This window comes from Empidonax traillii, unplaced genomic scaffold (assembly GCF_003031625.1).
Source record: "Empidonax traillii isolate 1590-97213 ecotype Southwest subspecies unplaced genomic scaffold, ASM303162v1 scaffold294:size1087701, whole genome shotgun sequence".
NCBI classification, from domain to species: domain Eukaryota; kingdom Metazoa; phylum Chordata; class Aves; order Passeriformes; family Tyrannidae; genus Empidonax; species Empidonax traillii.
In genome coordinates this window covers 493,129-513,751 of record NW_020955487.1, presented here as the reverse complement: position 1 = coordinate 513,751, position 20,623 = coordinate 493,129, and the positions used below count along the sequence as shown (strand labels likewise).

Genomic DNA, 20,623 nt, shown 5'->3' with positions numbered 1-20,623 from the left:
GCTCAAAACAATCTGTTTTGGAAGGTTATTTTGGTTGTTTTGTAAACAAGTTTAGGTTCTGAGCTGATGTTTTCAAAACAGATCCTGCAAAATGAATAAATACTCGTGTCTGGGGGAGACCTTAACAGACATGAAACAAGTGTGGCCCTTTTTAACAGTGCCACAGATAAAGCAAGGCAAGGACACGCATGGAGGACATCAAGATGTAAATTTTTTCCTTGAAGTTGCTCAGATGGCTGATATTAGAAAAGTGCCATTTAAATCACCACCCTCAGAAAGCCTGTGCCTTAAAAACTTGGCTTTTATTGCACGTAAGAGAATCTGGCTATAACCAGTGATCAGCACTGTAGTCTTTAACAAAAACACTTAAAACCAGGGATTTTTTTTTACTTTACTTGTTACAATCATGAAGATATCAGTACAACTCACTTAGGATTTCAGTTTTAGGATCACTTGAGAACCACTTCTCCACCTATGTAAAGTATAGAGTCTGAAAAGCATTTACCCTGCCTGAGTCAACTGGCCACACTCATGAAGCTTTTCTTCAATATCTGAAAATCCTTATCAAAATCAAACATCCTGTTCAAGAAAACCGAAATTATGCTGTCACTTATCAGCTACTTCCATTTGTACCACCAGATAACCAGCAGAACTCAGCCTGCTCCTCCTGCACACTGGTAAAACACTAAGAATGGTTTGGGATTGAAGGGATCTGAAAGATCCAGCCCTCTGCCATGGGCAGGGACACCTTCCACTATCCCAAGTTGCTCCAAGCCATGTCCAACCTGGCCTTGAACCCTTCCAGGGATTGGGAGCCCAGGAACATCAAGCATGGTTTACAATGGCCACAACTACACGGGTGCAGAGAAAAACATCTTCGCTGCAGAGCTCAGAGCTGAGAAACTATTTAAAGGTTGTTACTGGAAGACCCTCACTATTTAAAGTTTAGCTGGCTATTAGTAGGTGCTCTTACTGACACGGCTGATACAGTGAAATGCCAGAAATACCATTACAAGCCAACACGAGAAACCGCTCACACCTCACGCACGCAAGGCCTGTGCTTAATATTCCCACGTCTTCATTTCAAAGCCACAAAGATCACAAGCTTTGCCAGCAAGTTAAAGATCCGTTCTGACTCCTACTAAAGACTTCAGGGCTGTGCAGTTATTCTGGCCATCGGGAAATTTTTGGCAATGCCATCAGTTAAGCATTCACAGCAGCCATAAGCAGCTCACGGAGGCCTGGAGAACAACGGCATGTGGACAGCTTGGAAATACCTCTGAAATCACAGCAGTGGTTCACTCACAACACTGTTTGTTCCACATGCAGTCAGACTCACGGCAGTGCTACAGCTACAATCTCTGTTATTATTTTTCACATACAAAAGACATGAGCATGTTTGACTGGGTCCAGAGCAGGCAATGGAGATGCTCTGAGGCTGGAGCCCCTCTGCTCTGGAGAAAGGCTGGGAGAGCTAGGGGTGTCCACCTGGAGAAGAGAAGGCTCCAGGGAGACCTGAGAGCCCCTTCCATGGCCTAAAGTGGCTCCAGGAGAGCTGGGGACAAGAGATGGAGGGACAGGACACAGGGAATGGCTTCCCACTGCGAGAGGGTAGGGTTAGAGCACATCTTAGAAAGTGCTTTGCTTATGGAGATAACATTAAAGACGGGTTTGTGTTAAAATCCCTTTCATAAGGCAGACCCAAACCCAAGGGAGGCATTACATGGCTCTTACACTATTACAGAGTAAAAGATGCCTATCTTTCTGAATCTTTTCAGATGCCATCTTCCCATCAGTCTTTAAACAGAGGTTGGTGCCACAGAGCTCTGTGGGCTGTAGATACTTGAAAGTGCTTATGAAACTGGTTTAGCCCCATATTTAAAGGAGAAATAGAACTGCAAGACACTTCACTCTCCCACTTGGACTACCGGAGATAAAGTATAATTAAGAGAGAGGCAGAAAGGATAGGAACGGAAAGAATAAGTTGCCTGCAGCAAATACATGTGGTGATTAAAAAACACAGAGACGGTACCCAAGTTAAACAATGGCACACAAATGTTTTGAGAAGGGAAAAGGGAATTATTTCCACCTATCAGCACTGATCATGCGCCAGTTCGCTTCCGCTGACAAGAACCTAATCCCAACTCTGCCTGTTCATCTCAAAATGGTTAAGAAGCCATGTGTGAGGTGCATTCAAAATCCTCCAAGATGAACAAAATCTGTTTTGCATGCCAATATCCTTGGAGAGGGCAATATTCATGCATGATGATTCAAGCTACTCTTCAGAGCTGCAGCACTCTGCCTTCCCCATTGAAGCTCTGAATGAGTATGGGCAAGAGACACCCATGAATGATTTTTTTCCTAGTCTATAGACAGTTGGTTTCTTAACACTCACAGAAGCATCTTCTTGGGCATTAACAAAACGACTGAGGAAAAAAAAAAAGTCTGCTTTTTTTCTCTTCAAAGCTGGTTCTCTCTTCAAGCTGTGTAACACCACTTGATATTTAGTTTAGCTACTCAACCAAGCACCAGGCTCCAATGTACTGAAGGTGCGTAATGGTTGAGCATCACAGACCATTTCACATGTTTGGGCTTATTTACAAATACCACTTACATACTGCTGACATTTATAATGACACCTGGGATGTTGCTGACACACCACTACGTTTGTAAACGTGGCGTCTACACACACAGTGGATTCTGAGAAACGTGCTGGGGAATATACACAGCAAATTTCCTTTGACTACTGCAAATAGAATGGTTACTTTGACTATTCCCTATCTGAATAGGAAAAAAAGCCTCAGAAACAAGGTTTAGCAAGGCTAATCCCCCACTGATTTTCTTATCACTCAACACTATTTCACTCGATTGCTTTTGTCAACAATTTTCTCAAAAACTGCCTCCTGATCACATTACAGGGTTGCTTAAATCACACTGTAGACACACACACAAAGAATTTCATATATTTCTTACTATTGTTGCCTACTGACTTGTTATTCCAAAGCCCACAGCCTCCAAATACAACACTTCAGTGCTTCCAGAAACCTTGACACAGTGTTTGATGGCAGAGAAATACTTGGTTTGGTTTGGTACATGGAGGGACACTATAAAGAATTTATCTTACTGTAGAAGCAAAAAAGGAATGAAGATCATTCATTCAATTTTTTAAAGTCAAAGGAGACTTAAACTTATATTAACATGCCCCATTCCTGGAAGTGTACAAGGCCAGGTTGGATGGAGCTTGGAGTAACTTGGGATATAGTGGAAGGGTTGGAACTGCATAATCTTTAGGGCATTTCCAACCCAAACCACCCTATGATTCTAAAATGAAACAAAGCATTACATCTATCTACGTGCTCAAATTACAAGCAAATTATAAGAAAATGCTTGGATTCTTACATAAAACTAATAATTACATAACTTCTAACCAAAAAATTTCCATTGTTCTGTTTAAATATGATTTAAACAACAAATTGTAACTGTTCTATCTCCTCCCTCCAACCCCAAAATCGTACTACATCTTTTGCCTGGTGCTTTCCTATTATTAACAACAAGAGGTTTCATTTATCTGCTTTCATCCAAAAATGCTGAAGAGCTTAACAAACATTTAATTAAACCTCGCAACACTCCTGTGAGGTAGGTAGCTATTGTTATCTCTACTTTACAGATGAGAAAACTTGAATTAAAAATTGTGATTTGCACCATTTCCCAACAGCAGTTTTACAGTAAAGCCAAGAGCAGAAGAAAGGAGCAGTGACTCCTATGTCCCTACTTCCAAGCCACCACAATACCCATTTTCTTTCAAACCAGGAGGATTTTATTTGACATTTTGCCACACATGAGAAAAATATTCTGAAAAGCAGCATTAATTTATCATTAGCATCATTCTTTCTAAGAAAATGCAGACAAATACATCTTTTACCCAGACTGCACTTTCATTATTTCATTATGAAAATGAGACAAAATTGTATCCTCTTCATCTGGCTAGCTGATGAATTCCATCTTCAAAAGGAAAATCCACACTTCTTGAAACCATATGAATTGTTTCTCATATGACTGAACCCCTGATTTCCTCTGCATTTAGGTTTCTTAACAACGTTTATTTTTTCCCAATTCTTTTACCTTCTTTTCTAATTACTTCACACTGTACTTCACTTACTCCCACCTCATCTTTTCTTTTTTCTTTAAACTTTATTAATAACACAATAAAATCTAGAGAGAACTGACGTAAATACAGCATATGAGCTACTACCTTGACGGGCCATCTATCAATTTTTCCTATCTCAAACCAGTCTCACTTCCAATTTTTTCCTTCTCACTTCCAACCTTTTCCTTTGTATATCCTCTACATCTTCTATCTTAGAGGTTCACAACCTCAAAGGGTCTTCTATTTCACCATCCTACTTCACTCCTCATTAGGAAACCTCCAATTTGAATACAGTCATTCCTTCACTATTCCAGAAGCAAAAGCTTCATGTCTCTCTTGCATTATTTTTTTGCCTCCAGCCTCACTTCCCTCTTTGTCAATTCTTCCCCACTCAAATTGTTCCATACACCTTTACAAACAATCTTTCTTCCTCCTCCATCTTACCACATCAAATACAAAGTTTTCCTCTTCACCTTTGATTTTTCCCCCTCCCCAAGTACGACTCAAGGCTCATTTCCTCACATTCTTTTCATTTTCCTTAGACTTGTTTGGTAAATCTCAACTTCCCACCACAAAAAGGAAACCGCTTTTAACACGTTGCTAAAGAGTCATCCACTCGTTTATCAGTTCTACTCCATGTGCTCTTTCCAAACTCCAATCTGTGTTTCCTTCTCTTCTTTTCAGCCCCTGCTCCTGAATACTTTAAATCCACTAACACTCTTCTACACCTGTTCTGTTTCAACCTCTGGTTTTCTACACTCCTTCTCTCACCTTCTACCCCTGCCCTCTTCTATTAAGAACAAATTGAGACACCGAACACATCTTACACATATCTACAAATCTGTACCAGGGCACACCAGACTGTCCCAGACAGGTAAAACTACTTCAAAGATGCTTTCAGTGGACATGCAGACCACTGAGATTAAAGAAACATTTACTAAAATACAAGTAGATTCAAGATTTTTTTGACAAAACGACTGTTACATTTTTTGTCGAAGTCTCATGATTTTTCTATGACTTTATTTCTCTTATTTTAGAATCAGCATAGGAAGTTAAATTAAGTCTTTTTTTTTTTTTTAAACAAGTTAGCACATCTTGTTTGTACTGCTTGCTCTAATGAAGTGAGCCTACATTTGCCAGTGCTCAGTAAAAATAGGTAGCTCTGTTATTCATATACTTTCTGCAAGCAGCAGCTCACAGGCTCTGAGAACTGCTCTCATCATATGCAAGCTGAAATAAATGTTCAGTCACTGTTTTCTCTTCCAGCTCTCAAAATTACAGCTGGATTCTTAAAGCATTACATGTGGTTTCTTGCACTTTTAAGCTTCTGAACTACTTGAATTGCAAGACGCAAAAGTTCTGCCCACAGACACTTTCTTGCTCCCACTGATTTCAGGCTACAGCCAGAAAAGTATCAAATGGAAGTAAAATGCTGCTTGTTTCATGGAATATACTGGTCAGTGTATACAGAAACCCTCAAGTCATACTTCAGCTGAGCAGGACCTGTGTCCATCTGTTTCTTTTTCATCACTCTGCAAAGGTGAATTTCAGAAGAACCTACTACACAAAATATTGTATCACAACAGGCTGACAGAGCTGGGGGTGATCAGCCTGAAGAAGGATCTGGGGAGACATTAGAGCCTCTCCCAGGGTACAAGAGAGCTGAAGAGGGACTTTGGACAAGGGCCTGGAATGACAGGACAAGGGGGAATGGCTTCACACTGACAGAGGGCAGGGTTAGATGGGATAATGGGAAGGGATTCTTGGCTGTGAGGGTGGGGAGGCCCGGGCACAGGTTGCCCAGAGAAGCTGTGGTTGCCCCATCCCTGGAAGTGTCCAAGGCCAGGCTGGACAGCACTTGGAGAAACTTGGGATAGTGGAGGGTGTCCCTGTCCATGGTAGGGAGTGGAAAGAGATGATCTTTAAACTCCCTTCCAGTCCAAACCATTCTATGACCCTGTGTCTGGGAGCACAAAAAGCCAGCGTTAGGAAAATTAAAATTCTCCAACAATTTTTTGATGTTTAGTCACCATCATATTATTTAAATTCACAACTTTTGCATTATTTCACAACAAACACACTAACTACTGGAAAGAAATTGATGTGCTGTTGGTTACTATTTGTTCCCATTTTGAGATGACTTGCTGATGCTCTGTCCATTTCTGCAAGCACAAAGGTCAGGAGTTATTTAACCTCTGTAAGCATAAAAAGTTGCTTTTTTTTTCCCCCAAGGTTACCCATCCCTTTGCATTCAGTCACTGAGAGGACTATCTGAAATCCTTTGCAAACTTCAGATATGTAGCACAGATCAGTAACTTCCAATATGAAGGGCCTCTCCAGCACATTACTCTCACTCTCCACTACTGTCATCTACTTCTTGCTTGATTCTCAATGTTTTGGCTTTTCTTTCTTTATTAATTTTAGTGGATTCTTATCTCCAAAACCACAAATGATGTGAGCCTTGCCTATCATGGAAACTGCCACTGAGCAAACACTCTTCAATACTTAAAACCAGGTTGGAACCCACAGAAAATTTGTTTCAGTGAGACTCCTACTCTTCTGTGTTTTCCTCTTTGGATATATCAACCCTATCAGCATTCAAAACAGTCACTTTTCCCAAATAGCTTCTTATGGTGAGACAACAGAAAACAGAATTGATTCTGAAACTCTCTAACAATTCATTTTTAACCCCTTATTACATTTAAAAAAACCCATTTGCATCCGTAATAAATGCTTTGGGAGGAGTGTAATAAATTACCCTCTCCGTGGCATGTGAAATTCCCGAGTGAAACTTGGTTCTGCTCTTCTGAAGCCCCTCTGGGCAACATCAGACCAAAGCACAAGCAGGAGCTTCTCAGGCATCAGAGAAACACCGGGAACATCAGACACTGAAGCGTGTGTAGGTGTATTAGCAGTCCTACCATCCATCTGTCAGAAATCTTCGATGTTCCTGCACATCACCCACTGGCAGAGCTGTCTGCCAAGCAAAAATATTATGAAATGTTCATTATATCCTCAAATCTCCACACAGCCCCCCCCCTCCCTTCCCTAGGAGGAAATGGAAAAACCTGTCTCTCCATACACACACACAGACTCACATTCGTTACCAAGAAACGGTGAAAGACTTTCAAATTCACCCAGAAAGAAAATCAACCAAGAGACCAGGGCTGTGAATTTAGATTTATTCTAGCAAACTTTACTTACCAGAGGATATACCGACTTTTAGTTCACATATATCTCATTTTTAAGGTACGTTAAAGACCGAGTTTACAATTAACTGAACAGACAGCGTACAAAAGGCTTTTAGAACTACACCATATGGTCGAGGGAAAGGAACAATCTGGACTATCCACATTTCAATCTGCAGGCTTGTCCACCTCTATAACACATTGTATTGCTGTAATAAAATATTAAGATAGAATTTTAAAAGTGAAAATATCTATCTTTTGCACTACCGGGGAACAAGGCATCCCACAGTCTAGTGCATTTAATAAATATTTTAACTTTTATGATTTTGGCTTGCTGAATCAGATATAGTCAATAAAATTCCCAATTCATTTAAAACTGTAGTTCCAGAAGGATATGGGTGGGTATTCATCTTATGCTTCAGGGAAATAAAAAATACCAGTTTACACGGGGTATACTGGCAGCAGTTAATGTAACAGATGACACATTCTTGGAAATTAAATAAAAGCAGAAAGAATATACCCATTGTTGCTCAGTGAAGGACTAATCACATGGTCACAGCTGGAACCAGTGTAAATCATTCATTAATAAAATTCTGTTGTAGTAGTCACTTTTTTTTCTGCTTTTCAAATGCCAATAGAAAAAAAAAAAAAAAAAGACCTTTTTAAATTCTCTTCAGAAAGGAGACACTTGCAAGTATTTCATAGTAACTATTAAACGTACTAAATCTTTGTAGAAAAAAAATGCCTGCAAGGAAGGCATTGTTAGTACTTAAGAAAAATATAAATACCTCCGTATTTTATATGTAATCCCAGAACACAGTCCAAGAAGATATCTGCTACACTCTGGACTGATTTCTGATTGCACAGAATCCAAATCTTGAGAAAAATCATCTGAATCCTTTGTAGGGCACATTTCATAATGTAAAGAATATAAATACAGGCTTGTGAGTCATATCCCTCAATGTAAACTAGAAAGTTGCACTAGATTAAAATGCAGACACTCCAGAGGGATCATGTAATATTCAAGTATTCCATGATTACACACTCCGTTGGATATAGGTATCACAGGCTCATGGCCAATTATCCTATGATCCCAGGCTCTTTCAGACTATAGACTTCTCCATTCTTGAGCTGTGACCCTTATTATCTTTAAAAAAAAAAAAAATCAACTATTTCAAGTTTTTTGTTTCATTGCCTAGAATAGCAAGAAAAAAACTCAAATCTGTATGACTTTGGAGGTAGCGAGTTTTTAAATCACAAAAATCAGATTATCCTCTACAATTATTTTGAAAGCAACTTCCTCGAATCTAAATTCTGGGGTGTTCATCGTCCTACTACTCTCGACACTATGGGATAAGAGGCCTGTTTTTCTGATCCTTTTGGAGAAACTACCAAGAGCAGTCAATATAAAGCATGTCATTTGATGGTATAAACTGCCACGTTGTAAATTAAACGGGGGATAGCTTTTCCCCCCCACACACCAAAAGAAAAAAAAAAATCAAAATCACCCCACTCCTCATCACCCGGCGCAAACACCGCAAAGAACGGACGCACCTAAAACCGCCGAGAACTCCTTTAATTGAAAGGTTTCTTTGAATTTAAAAGCTAAAAATACATCATCTCCCCTCATTCTGTGCCCGCTAAGCGGTCTGAGCAAAGACTTAAAGCACCTTGGCTTGAGAGGATCTGTGGGTTTTACTGCCGAGCCTGCTAAGGGCTGCTCAAATCTCCCCCAAGCCACGGGCCCTCGGAACACGGCGGCGTAAGCCCCGTGCAGCCAGTGGGAATGCTCCGGTGGAAACTTCAACACATGCTTACGTTTTCACGCGATCAAAGGCTCAACCGCTCTGTTCTCCGGTTTACTGCAGTTATTCCTACCTCACAGTGGCATCCTCGGCAAAGGGAGGTGCTTCCTACGAAACTGGTTAATGTTTTAAAAAAAATAAATAAAAAAGAGAAAAAAAAAATAAGAAACCCCCTTAGTTTTCCAGTAATTAACTTCAAGTGGGATGAAGTGACAGTTCAAAGCACCGGCGCTGCTAAGAGCATTACTTACACACAGGAGGAAATCGCCACCTAAGAAAACCTGAATATATAAAAGAAATGTAACAATTTTATTGAATTCAGAAAGAAAAAAAAAGACACGCAAATGTTGTGCTAACTTCTAATTTAGCAATTATCTGCGTACTCTTTGTCAGAACGGGTAAAATCTGAAGGTAGGGAAGTGAATTGAGTACGTAAGTGCTACAGAAAAATCTGTACCTAAAGAGAAGCAACTGCAGAAAGCATCAGCTCTCACACATGTACAGGCCATGATGCAGAAAGGCAGCTTTTATGTAAGATACCATTTTCTGCTCTTCCTCTCTTCCAAATAATAAAAATACTGCTTTTTTTGGTAACAGGAAAACGCAGTAAAACAGATCCTGACTGGCCAGGACACACGAAGTTTACTTCAGATTGTTTGGTGATGCGTGTCCATTTCAATAAAATAAAAATAAATAATAAAAAATTCTTGAAAAGTGTATCTGACCAACTTATGGCTTTAAGAGAACATTTGCAGGATGATTAGATAGTATAATTCTCCAGCTGATCAAAGGAGGTTGCCCAGGAAAAGCAGCCAGGCACCTCGCTCTTCTCCATCCCAGATCCTGCCAGACATCCCACTCTTCAGAACTCTGTCCAAAGGGCTCTGAAACATAATGAGAACAGGCCTAGGAGGACTCCTCTATGCACTTCCCACAACATATCTGATTTTATTTTTAATTTCTCTGCTTCCAGATGAAATATTAAAAAAAAAAAAAAAAAAGTAGTTTCACAAGGAAAAAGGCACATCAGTTCAAATTCAGACACATATCCCTGTCATACTTCACGTACCCACATACTATATTCTCCTTCAACTACACCACATATACCTGAGAGGTTTTTTTAATCCAACTCCTTACAGAGTGCATTGATTCTTCTGACAGTGGTATCAAAATAACCATGACTACAGAGAATCACTGACTCATTAGGTTGGGAAAGATCTCTAAAGTCATCAAGGCCAACTACTCTGTTAGCACTGCCATGGCCACCACTGAACCATGTCCACAAGTGCCACATCCACACATCTTTTAAATCCCTCCAGACATGGGGACTCCACCACTGCCCTGGGCACCCTGTTCAGGTTTGACAACCTGGCCAGTGAAAAAGTTTTCCTCGATATCCAATCTAAACCTCCCCTGGTACAACGTGAGGCCGTTCCCTCTCCTCCTATCCCTTGTTCCCTGGCTTCACCCTCCTGTCAGGGAGTTGCAGAGAGCAAGAAGGTCGCCCCTGAGCCCCCTTTTCTCCAGGTTGAGCCCCCCCAGCTCCCTCAGTGCTCCTGGTGCTCCGGATCCTTCCCCAGCTCCCTTCACTTCCCTGGACAAGCTCCAGCCCCTCAATGTTCTTGTCACGAGGGGCCCAAAACTGAACAAGGGGTTCGAGGTGTGGCCTCATCAGCGCTGAGTACGTGATTTTAATTGCTTCCATGCCTAATTGCCACTACCTGGCACCTCTCCAGCTGCCAGCTGAGGCCACCAGCCAGGCTACCTGAGAAGCCACGGCTTGGGTTGGTAGCTGTACCTTCACCAAGCAACACCACCAGCACCACACATGGGTCCCCACTGCACTGTTCCGACAGACAGTGACAACCAGGAAAGTCAAACAGCATTTCAAAAAAAAAAAAAAAAAAAAAAAAAAAAAAAAAAAAAAAAAAAAAAAAAAAAAAAAAAAAAAAAAAAAAATCAAACTTATAAAAATATACAATTATTTAGCATTTTTCTCACTGGAAACCCTGTACCCAGCCGTAGGTAGACTGGTTCTTTCAAATGCAGTGTGACAGGGTGAAAAAGGCAGTATTTAGTCTAGCTAGGAAACATATGACAGATATAAGCTAATGTTAATGCTAGGAAAGCTAAAATTTATCTTTACTAATCCCTCTCAATGGAAACAATAGGACAGAATTAAAAATGACAAAGTTAAGACGAGGGAGCACATTTTAGGGAGGTATGAAAAGGAGAGACAAGGAAGTATATGAGGAAGGCTGCTGTTGCCTCACCTAGAGAGCTGCAATTTATTTCCATCAGCTCTATTTAAATCAGTGTAACAACTTTTTCACATAAACAAGCATCAGGATTATTAATTTCAGTGAATATTACTGAGTAGGCACACAAAAACCAAGTTCAGGCATTTAAACTTCTGGGCTGATTTACACTTTAAGTCAGAAGTAGGAGTCATCTATACTGAAAGGTAATGAACAAAGTAATTTCTTTAGTTTAGATCATTAAAGCATAAAAGTCCTCACTACAGTTACATAAATGAAGATGAAGTTATTCATAGAAAAGGAATAAATGTTTCCAAAACATGCTGTTGCTCTGCACCAAAAAAGAAACTGTCACAGAAAGAATGACACTGCTGGGTGAGAGAAAGGACAATAAAACTGCACCAAGAGTGAATTCCACATTGAAGGGAGGAGTTGATTAATATTTTTGACAGTAAGAGAATAAAAAGGGGCTGGGCTTAACCCAATAGCTATTTTACAACCTAAATTTTATTAAACTGCTATTGTAATTTTGTAATTGTGTATTAAAATGTGGCCCACATTAGTCAGCGAACAGCTTTTAAGTAAATGCTTTGCTTTCTTTAGCAAAACAAATCTTCGACACCAACTGCAAATACCAAAGCCTTCTTGCACTCAAATGCTTTCAGGGTCTTTTTTCTCCTGTTTTACTCAAAATATGCAAACTTGGATGCCTACAACTGGCACATAAACCTGAAATATGGCATTTAAATCCAGTCATTAAAAGCTAAGCACTCAAATGGGCTGAAGAGCAAAAGTTGAAGCAAAAGCAACTACTCCCTCAACCAGGAGCAGGGAGGATTTGCTCCAAGGGTAAAACCCTCAGGGCTTGGGGTGTCTCAAATTCAAGCCCTAATTCTTGCATTTGTAAGGTGACACATTGCTGCTCTGTGATTTTCCATGAGGTTGGTGGGGTTTCTTCCAAAAACCAAAACCAAGTGACAAGCTCACGTGCCGGGTACAGGGGGGTGCTCTCAAAACGCTCACAGCATCACTTTTCATCTTCTAAGACATAAATTCATGTGATCTTTGAACAACTATTTATTTCACACCAAACCAGATATCTCCCTAAAGCCTACCAATACAGCCTCCAGGCATATTTCTTAAATAAAAGTACTGAATCCTTGTATACTTAAAATTTGCATAGCAAAGGGATGAATCAACTATCACAGACGTAGTAACACTGTGCAGCAACCGCTCACCTCTCGCAGAAGAAAAAAAAAAAAACTGTTTATGGGGTTTGGGTGGGACTCTGCAAGTCCTTTTCTTCGTGTTTCACAATTGTGAAATATCATTTTCTTGCAGAACTCTGACAAGCACAACTGCTGTTCAAGCTATTCAAGGAACCAGTTCTGTTCGTGCAACTTATATGTTGCATATATAAACCACAGCACCTCTTTACTTGTAAGATTTTATTTATTTCTGCTTAAAAGTAAATGAGATTGTACACCACTAATTCAATTCAATTCACAAGAGTAATTCGGAATAACTCAAATAACTTTCTGTACTGCCTCTGCTGCAAGAAGATGTATTTTTGTCTACAGAGATGCTTTGGTTTTAACAAATCTAACTAACAAATCCAGCAGAACCTTCATTTTCATGATATATCAATAAAAGAAATATAGGGTGTTAGATAGGAATGCATTTGACAGAATTAAATCACTCTGTTGCCCTGACTGACTTTAAGCATTCAGAAAATAAGCAGTTATATTAGAAAACAGGGAACGAAGCCCTCCAAAAATTAAGATGTGAATTCTGTACAGATGTTTATAGAGCACAGGAGTAACTTTATTTTACCTGAAGAACCAAAAAGTAATGGAGGAAAGTCCAACAGGAAGGACTCTGCTCACATGCTCATTTGAGAGATATTTAAGGTTAAATTAACTTTGCTTGCACTAATGGACCACAAGTAAAGCTTTTCAAAAACTACTAGAGGAGCTCTACTGAGAAACTGTGGTGGAGGCTATTAACACATGATCCACTATCTCCTGTGATCTAAAAAAAATTCTTATCTGCTACACAGAAGAACATGAGTTAAATGCCAGTTGGCTCAAAATTTTCTAAGAAAAGGCTGTTTTCCAGAAAAGCACGTGGCTGAAACGAGGCTGCTGGCAGAGTCCCTCAAGCACAGAGCTGCACCTACTCACACAAGAGCTCTCAGGACCGGGCACGCACGGAATATTCTACATATTATAATTTTTTATATATAATATACATCGCATTATAACATTTTCGTGTACTTTATTACACAGTATATGCCTACAGACCCATATATTATATATCCATATGTACATTCTTACGTAATCTATAATGTGATAAACATACGTGTTCCAAACATGACCCAGCTTTATGTTTACTCCCCATATCGAGCACTGGAGTGACGTAATCTCCTAAATGGCCCCGTGACAACTAATGTAATTAAACTGAAATACTATTAGCTATATTTATATTGGGGATAGTCTTACCACAGTTCTTAAAGACCTGCTCTGCAGCTCAGGAATTAACTGTATCTCCTCAGCCCAGTGTGATTAGTCATTCTGACATTTTACCTTGTGCAGTGACTCAGACTCCTCCCACTCTTATCATTCAGTGGAGATAGCCTGGATTTAAATATGGTTCAGATAATATACACTCACACAATCTCTTTTTTTTCCCCTAATATTTTAATTCACTAAAAATAACTAGAACGACATGATCTTTAAGGTCCTTTCCAACTCAGACCACTCTGCAATTCTATGAAAGGAAAATAATTGTGTTGTTATTCATAATTGAGTTACATCCTCCCGTCCCCAAGTGGAAATTTAGGGTTCTTTTGCTAGGAAGTGAAACCTGATAACTCAAGGAGCTTGTACATTAGGACTTCATGTTAACATCTGTTAGAAAAACATCATTTGTAAAAAAAAAAAAAAAGGAAACTTTTGCCTCTTTCACCCAAAATTCAGCTTATAGAAGGTCACCCTCCAGCTCACCATATCCCCACTGGTCACAGAACATTTGGAACAGAGAGGCTCTGCAAAGACCCATTATTTTTTCCAGTTTTGCCATATTTACAGGCACATGCAATGAAACATAGACTCCTGAAAACAACAAAATGGTTTAACTGCCAGAAGTCTGCATGCACGTGCTGTAAAATACACACGGTACAAATTATATATCTAATATCTAAATATATATATATTTATACACGCATTTATTTATATATTACAAATTACACATACACAAAAATACATTCATCCTGTATAAACTCGCAACTATTTTTTTTTTTTTAATTTAAATCACGTAATTCTTACAGCTGTGACTTAGGAAGCACAGCACCAGCTGCACCAGAATGCCAAAGAAAGTTGATTCTTGTCAAATATTTCCTTTTGACTCAAGTGCAAATTGCCTGAGCTGAATGTGCATGAACTAATTAGCAAAGCAGGTATCCCCCCCAAGCTGTGAGCAACTTCTCGCTCCTCAGGCTACCTAACAGCAGATACTTCACCACTTTTAATGACCATCATCCCAGAAGCAACCGAATCATGCTCGGTCAACAAAATATGAAGATGTTTTCAGAGATGTTCTTCCTGTTTGTTATTCATACTGAAGTGGAAGTTAGCACTTAAAATATTTTGAAGAACTACCCTTGCTTTTGTGCTGGAATCACTGGAGGTGTGATTATGGCACGTAAATCCCTTCGGATTAAATGCCCTTATCAAAGCATCTTAGAGGTACATTAAAAACTGAAGGGGCATAAACAGCTCTGGCAGCTTGCAGCTCAAGTTGGTGATCTTTGCATTTCATAAACATCGAGACTTGGGTTGGTTTGCAGGGGAATACAACCAACTAATTATTATCTTTTGCTTAAGGGCACGTGTGGTGAGCTCTGCAGGTATCGTCTCTGCTTTTACACTAATGTATTGCCTCTTCAAGCCTATCAATGTAACAACTGCTGCTGCATTCTACAGCATTTCTAGTGTTACCCAACTGTTTTATATTCGAAGAGAACACACTGAAACTTCTGAAAGATGCTGCTAAAGAAGAAGCTGCAGTTCCAGTGACTTGCAAAGAGAGTAATTTTATATTGTTCAATAAGAGACAGAGAATCACAGAATTGTTTGGGTTGGAAGAGACCTTGAAGATCATCTCATTCCAACCCTGCCCTGAGCAGGGACAACTTCCACTATCCCAGGTTGCTCCAAGCCCCATTTAACCTGGCCTTGAACACTTCCAGCAATGGGGCAGCCACAGCTTCTCTGTGCAACCTGTGCCAGGGCCTCCAGTATAAACCTCTGTCAGTGTGAAGCCATTCCCCCTTGTCCTGCTTCTCCAGACCCTTGCAAACAGTCCCTCTCCATCTTTCCTGCAGTCTCCTTTCAGGCACTGGAAGACCACCCAAAAGCTCCTCTTCTCCTGGCTGAACAATCCCAATTCTCTTCACCTTTCCTCCATCCCTCTAATCACATTCATTTGCTACTTATCACAGAGACAGCCTAAAGATAACATAAACCAAGCTGAGAGTCTGAGCCAATGATGCCTTCAGGCTCCTTTCACCAATAAACATCCAACACCAAAAAGTTTTTAAGCTTCTTTTACAACTGCAATTAAAGCATGTGAAAAAAATACTGTCATGGCTACACCCAGCAAAAGAAATAAAGGTTTCTATCAAAGGTTTCTATTCAGAGACTGCAGAGAGGATTTTAAAGTAGGTGAAGCATAATTATTCAAACTAGAAGATTCTTAAGGTCAATCATCCATGATGAAGAAAGAAGACAACCAAAAGCCACCCAACCTTGAAGCAAGACAGCAAGGACTGCCCCATGACATATCTGGGGAGAGAACATCATCTACCAGTGCAGGTCCTCGAGCAGCTCTGAATACTCACCTCCAGATTCTTTTATCCTGATTGTTCACCAGCTGACATCAAGTTTTGTGGTGCATTTAGTCATAAACTTTGGAGAATCTCAGTCCTGACTTTAGTTCATAAAGTGCTTATGCTTCATCTTTCCATTAAAGTTAGCCATAGCAAGAATCCTATTTGCAATCCTGTTAAAATGAGCACTCCAGGCAATACTTGGGGTTCTTGCCATTTCACTTCAGTGCAGATTTTGGCCCAGTAAGTCTAACTCAGTATTTTCCACCCAGAATTGCAAGCATTACTTTCATTTCTTCATGTTAAGGGATTGGTATGATTGGTAAGGAGCAGTTTCAGTATTACAAATAATGAGGCAGCACAAATTCTAGAAAACGAAAACATCCTGAGCAAAACTAACAGCCTCTTCAAACACTATTGGTACCATTTTGTTAATAACTATTCCCTCACTGAATCACCTTTTGTTTTCAATTTAGACTCACAGATATGCCAGGTTCCTAAATAAAACATCAATTCAAAGACTAAAGACATTTTGCACGTGGTTGACAGCTAATGCATTTCCAAAGTTGAAAGAAAACAAGAAGTTAGTCAGAAACAGTAGTGAGATTCTGTAAATAGATTCAAGTCTTCAAAAGAAAATCAGTCACCGCATGCAGCTTTAAAGCAGGTCTTTCAAGTTAGGATTAAACGTTTATTTAGTGAAATGACACTAAATAAAAACAGTACTAAAAGATGCAGGGGCAAAAACAATCCTGATCACCCAAATACCCTTTTTTTCGGTACAAGAAGCTCTACAAGTTCCAACAGCTCTGCCTGCATGAGTGGGTTGATGGCTCTACTCATTTAAGTTGCGTTTCCATGACTGGGTTATAATTGTTGTACTTACGGGAAGACAAATAGAACAACCACATTTTCGTGACGGGGAAATCTTTGTGTTGGAGAGCAGAATCAGGCAGATGAGCAGCTCACACTTAAATTACTGGCAGTCACAGTTTATAAAGCTGGGCACATGATTAAGCCAAAACACCTTTCCCCAGTATGTGCTGCAGTAACATTTTTTAGGTTGTTATCATTAATGCCAAAATTAATTTTTTTCTATTTGTTCTTTGATCATAGACTTGTTTGGGGTGGAAGAGACCTCAAAAATCACCTCATTCCACCCCCCTGTCATGGGCAGGGACACCTTCCACTAGACCAAGTTGCTCCAAGCCCTGTCCAACCTGGCCTTGGACACTTCCAGGGATCCAGGGACAGCCACAGCTTCTCTGGGCAACCTGTGCCAGGGCCTGCCCACCCTCACAGCAAAGAATTTCTTCCATATATCCAATCTAAATCTACTCTCTGTCAGTCTGAAGTCGTTCCCCCTTGCCCTGTCACTCCAGGTCCTCATCCCAAGTCCCTCTCCAGACCTCTTGGGAGCCCTTTTAGGTACTGGAAGGCTGTCCTAATGTATCCCTAAAGTCTAAAACAAAATATTCTCCTAATTCACAGACTGATAACCATTGCTACAGTATTAAGAGACACATAGCTGGTTACAATCATTACAGAAACCCAACTATTAGGATTTTTCCTCATTCCCAAAATGTCTAGGGCTTCAGATCTCTTCCAAGGTGTGAAAGACCTAATCACAGAATCATAAAATCGTTTGGGTTGGAAGGGACCTTAAAGATCATTTCATTCCAACCCCCTGAGCAAGGGCAAGGATCTCTTTTCACTAGATCAGGTTGTTCCAAGCCCTGTCCAACCTGGCCTTGGACACTTCCACGGATGGGGCAGGCACAACATAACCTGTTCCAGTAGGCTTTTGCAAATCCCTTTAAATGAAGACATCCCTTTTGGGCTAAGCAGAGCTGAGCACAAATCAATAAGAGCAGGATGTATCATTAAAACCTCACTGGCAGCTAAAACGCGGGGTCCTTCCAAACACCACGCGAAAGCCACGAGTGCAGGGAGCAGCGGTATCTGAGAGAGCTTTAGCTGGCAGAGATAAAAAGAAGTCAGAAGAAAGGTTTAGCAACCCAGATGAACACTTCCCATGAATGCACTCAGTAATTAATTACGCTGCTGCCACATGCAAATCCCCGTCAGTGCATCCGCACACGAACCCGCCGTACCTGGACCAGCTCGCCCTAGGTGTGTTTTGCATATCCTTAAAACAGCACACCTTTCCCACTCCTGTCTGAAGGCCCATCCTTTGATTTGCTGCTACGTGAATAAAAAACCAGCAGCAATCCTCACAAAGGAGTGATAACAGCTCGCTGCTTTGATACCTATGGCAACATGACTGAAAACAGGCAATTCAAAGAAACAATTAATTCAGTTTAAAGTTATGAAGGTATGAGGTTGGGTGGGGTTTTTTGTGGTGTTTAACTTATCTGCAAGGTTCTTTAATCCAGTTTTGTAAAGATGTGTAAGCCATTCTGAATTGATTATTACAACTTTAGGATGAGTGACACTTGACTGAAAAAGTAAAAGGATGTCAATCTCCTTTGTTTTTATTTTCAAAGAAGGAACAGGAAAATACTCTTCTTCCTCTCTGTTCTTCTATGCAAAGAAGAAAACTAGAGACCGTGGTTTGGGCCCCATGGTGTTAGACTCCCCTCTCCTTCCACACTGACTAATAGACAGAAACACTTAATCCTGTAGTTTAGGTAAAATTCTTCAGCAGTCTGGACAGTGCAAGCTGGACAGAAAGTGCTGTTTTACTGAATTAAAGTCATATTCCTGTACATGGGATGGCTGCATGTCCAATTCACTTGTAATCTATAATTGTCCAATGCACAGAAGTTACCAAAATACCATATGGCTCTTTACTGCAGCAATTCAATACAGTCAAGGATGCAGGTAAATTCACTTTTTTTTTTTTTTTTCCCTTTTTCTTCCCAAAATTTATGTTTGGATCCCAGCAGCTCATCTTGTGCCATAAAATATTTACAGTTTCAACTTGTATGGAGAACTCAGCAGCCTTCAGAGATAGAAGGGCCACTCCTACTGTCAAAACTGGAAGCTTCACAGTCATAACTTCATTTTCATTACAGCTTCACATAAGACATAGAAACACATACCTCTTTTAGCTGCAAATACTCTTACAGACTGAAAAAATGCCACTCTGATCAGTAATTTTTTGCTAACCACAGAACACACAATTTGGTTTTGCCAAATGCTTTTTGAACTGTACAGTCACTTGGGCATTTTTAAGACTATAATTAAATTGCCAAAAAATTATTACATGACAAAATGCAGCTTGTCTGCATAAAAACTTAGAAAAACCCCTTTATCTTCTTTTAGTACAGAAGATAAAAGCATGTTTTAAGTCATTATTTCCTCTTTGGCTTCCCCCCTAGGTGCAGGGAGGGGGTTTTAGTTTCCATTCTAAGCTGAGATGAACCAGTCAGCACAGCAAGCCCGTTCAGTGCCTCAAAACTATCACAATCTAAAATCCAGGATTTATTTCAAAACTTTTATGCCCCAGGTGAGCCAGGATCAAGAGTTCTGCACAGGCTGTATATCAGTGAGAGTATTTCTTCCTACAGATCTGCATCCCTATCTGTTACAGGGTCTCTAAGCCAGTAAAAGTTAAATATCCCTTAAGTGATGTGTGTATATATACATACATATTTTTACATAAAGTCCATATCTGGAATACTTTGAGCCCATCCTAAGTAATATTTTTGAACTGATTATAACTGTGGTCCTACAACATGCTTAGAATTGCTCTGCTGTGTCAACATATTAATTCATGAAAAATTAAAAGAAAGAAACAACACACAAAGAACAATAAAAATATTACAAAACAAGGCAGAAAATTGGTATTCTAATATTTACTTCTGCAAGAGCTATTCTGGTTACACCAGGGTCCTACCAAGCATGTTGGCTCAGCTGAACTGGTAGCACAATGGCAAGTTCCAGCCAGCACCCATCCAGTTGTTGTTTCCTAGTATACAACTGAGTAATTAACCCTGTTTTGTCTCATTAAAAAAAAAAAAAAAGAGAGAGAGAGAGAGAGAGAGAGAGAGAGAGAGAGAGAGAGAAGATACTGTTAAAAAATATGCTGAAACAGTGAGCTAATGAGATTACACATTGGAAATCACCTAAAAATAATTATTAGCTTTTTACCAGAATCCTGTGAAATTTCCAGTAGATAATATTCAAATTTAAGTTGTCAGGAAAAACACCTATCAGCCTATGTATAAATAGATATGAGTACATACAATGCACCAACTCAAGGTCTACACTTGCCTTTTCTTTTGCAGGGGAGACGTGTGAGAAGGGGTTCTAGTTTTAGTCTCTGAAGCACCTCCACAGCAGTAACCACATGATTCAAGACTGTCTGAACT

At 39.9% G+C, this 20,623-nt stretch overlaps 1 protein-coding gene across 5 annotated transcripts in view; it reads right to left on the bottom strand.

Moving 5' to 3' along the window:
• GTDC1 (glycosyltransferase like domain containing 1) overlaps nucleotides 1-20,623 on the bottom strand; it is a 181,074-nt gene that overhangs the window by 131,966 nt on the left and 28,485 nt on the right. For all 5 annotated transcript variants that reach the window (XM_027890671.1, XM_027890672.1, XM_027890665.1 and 2 more), the window contains one exon: nucleotides 18,182-18,263. The gene's annotated coding sequence lies outside the window, so the exon portion shown is untranslated. The remainder of the gene's footprint in view (nucleotides 1-18,181; nucleotides 18,264-20,623) is intronic.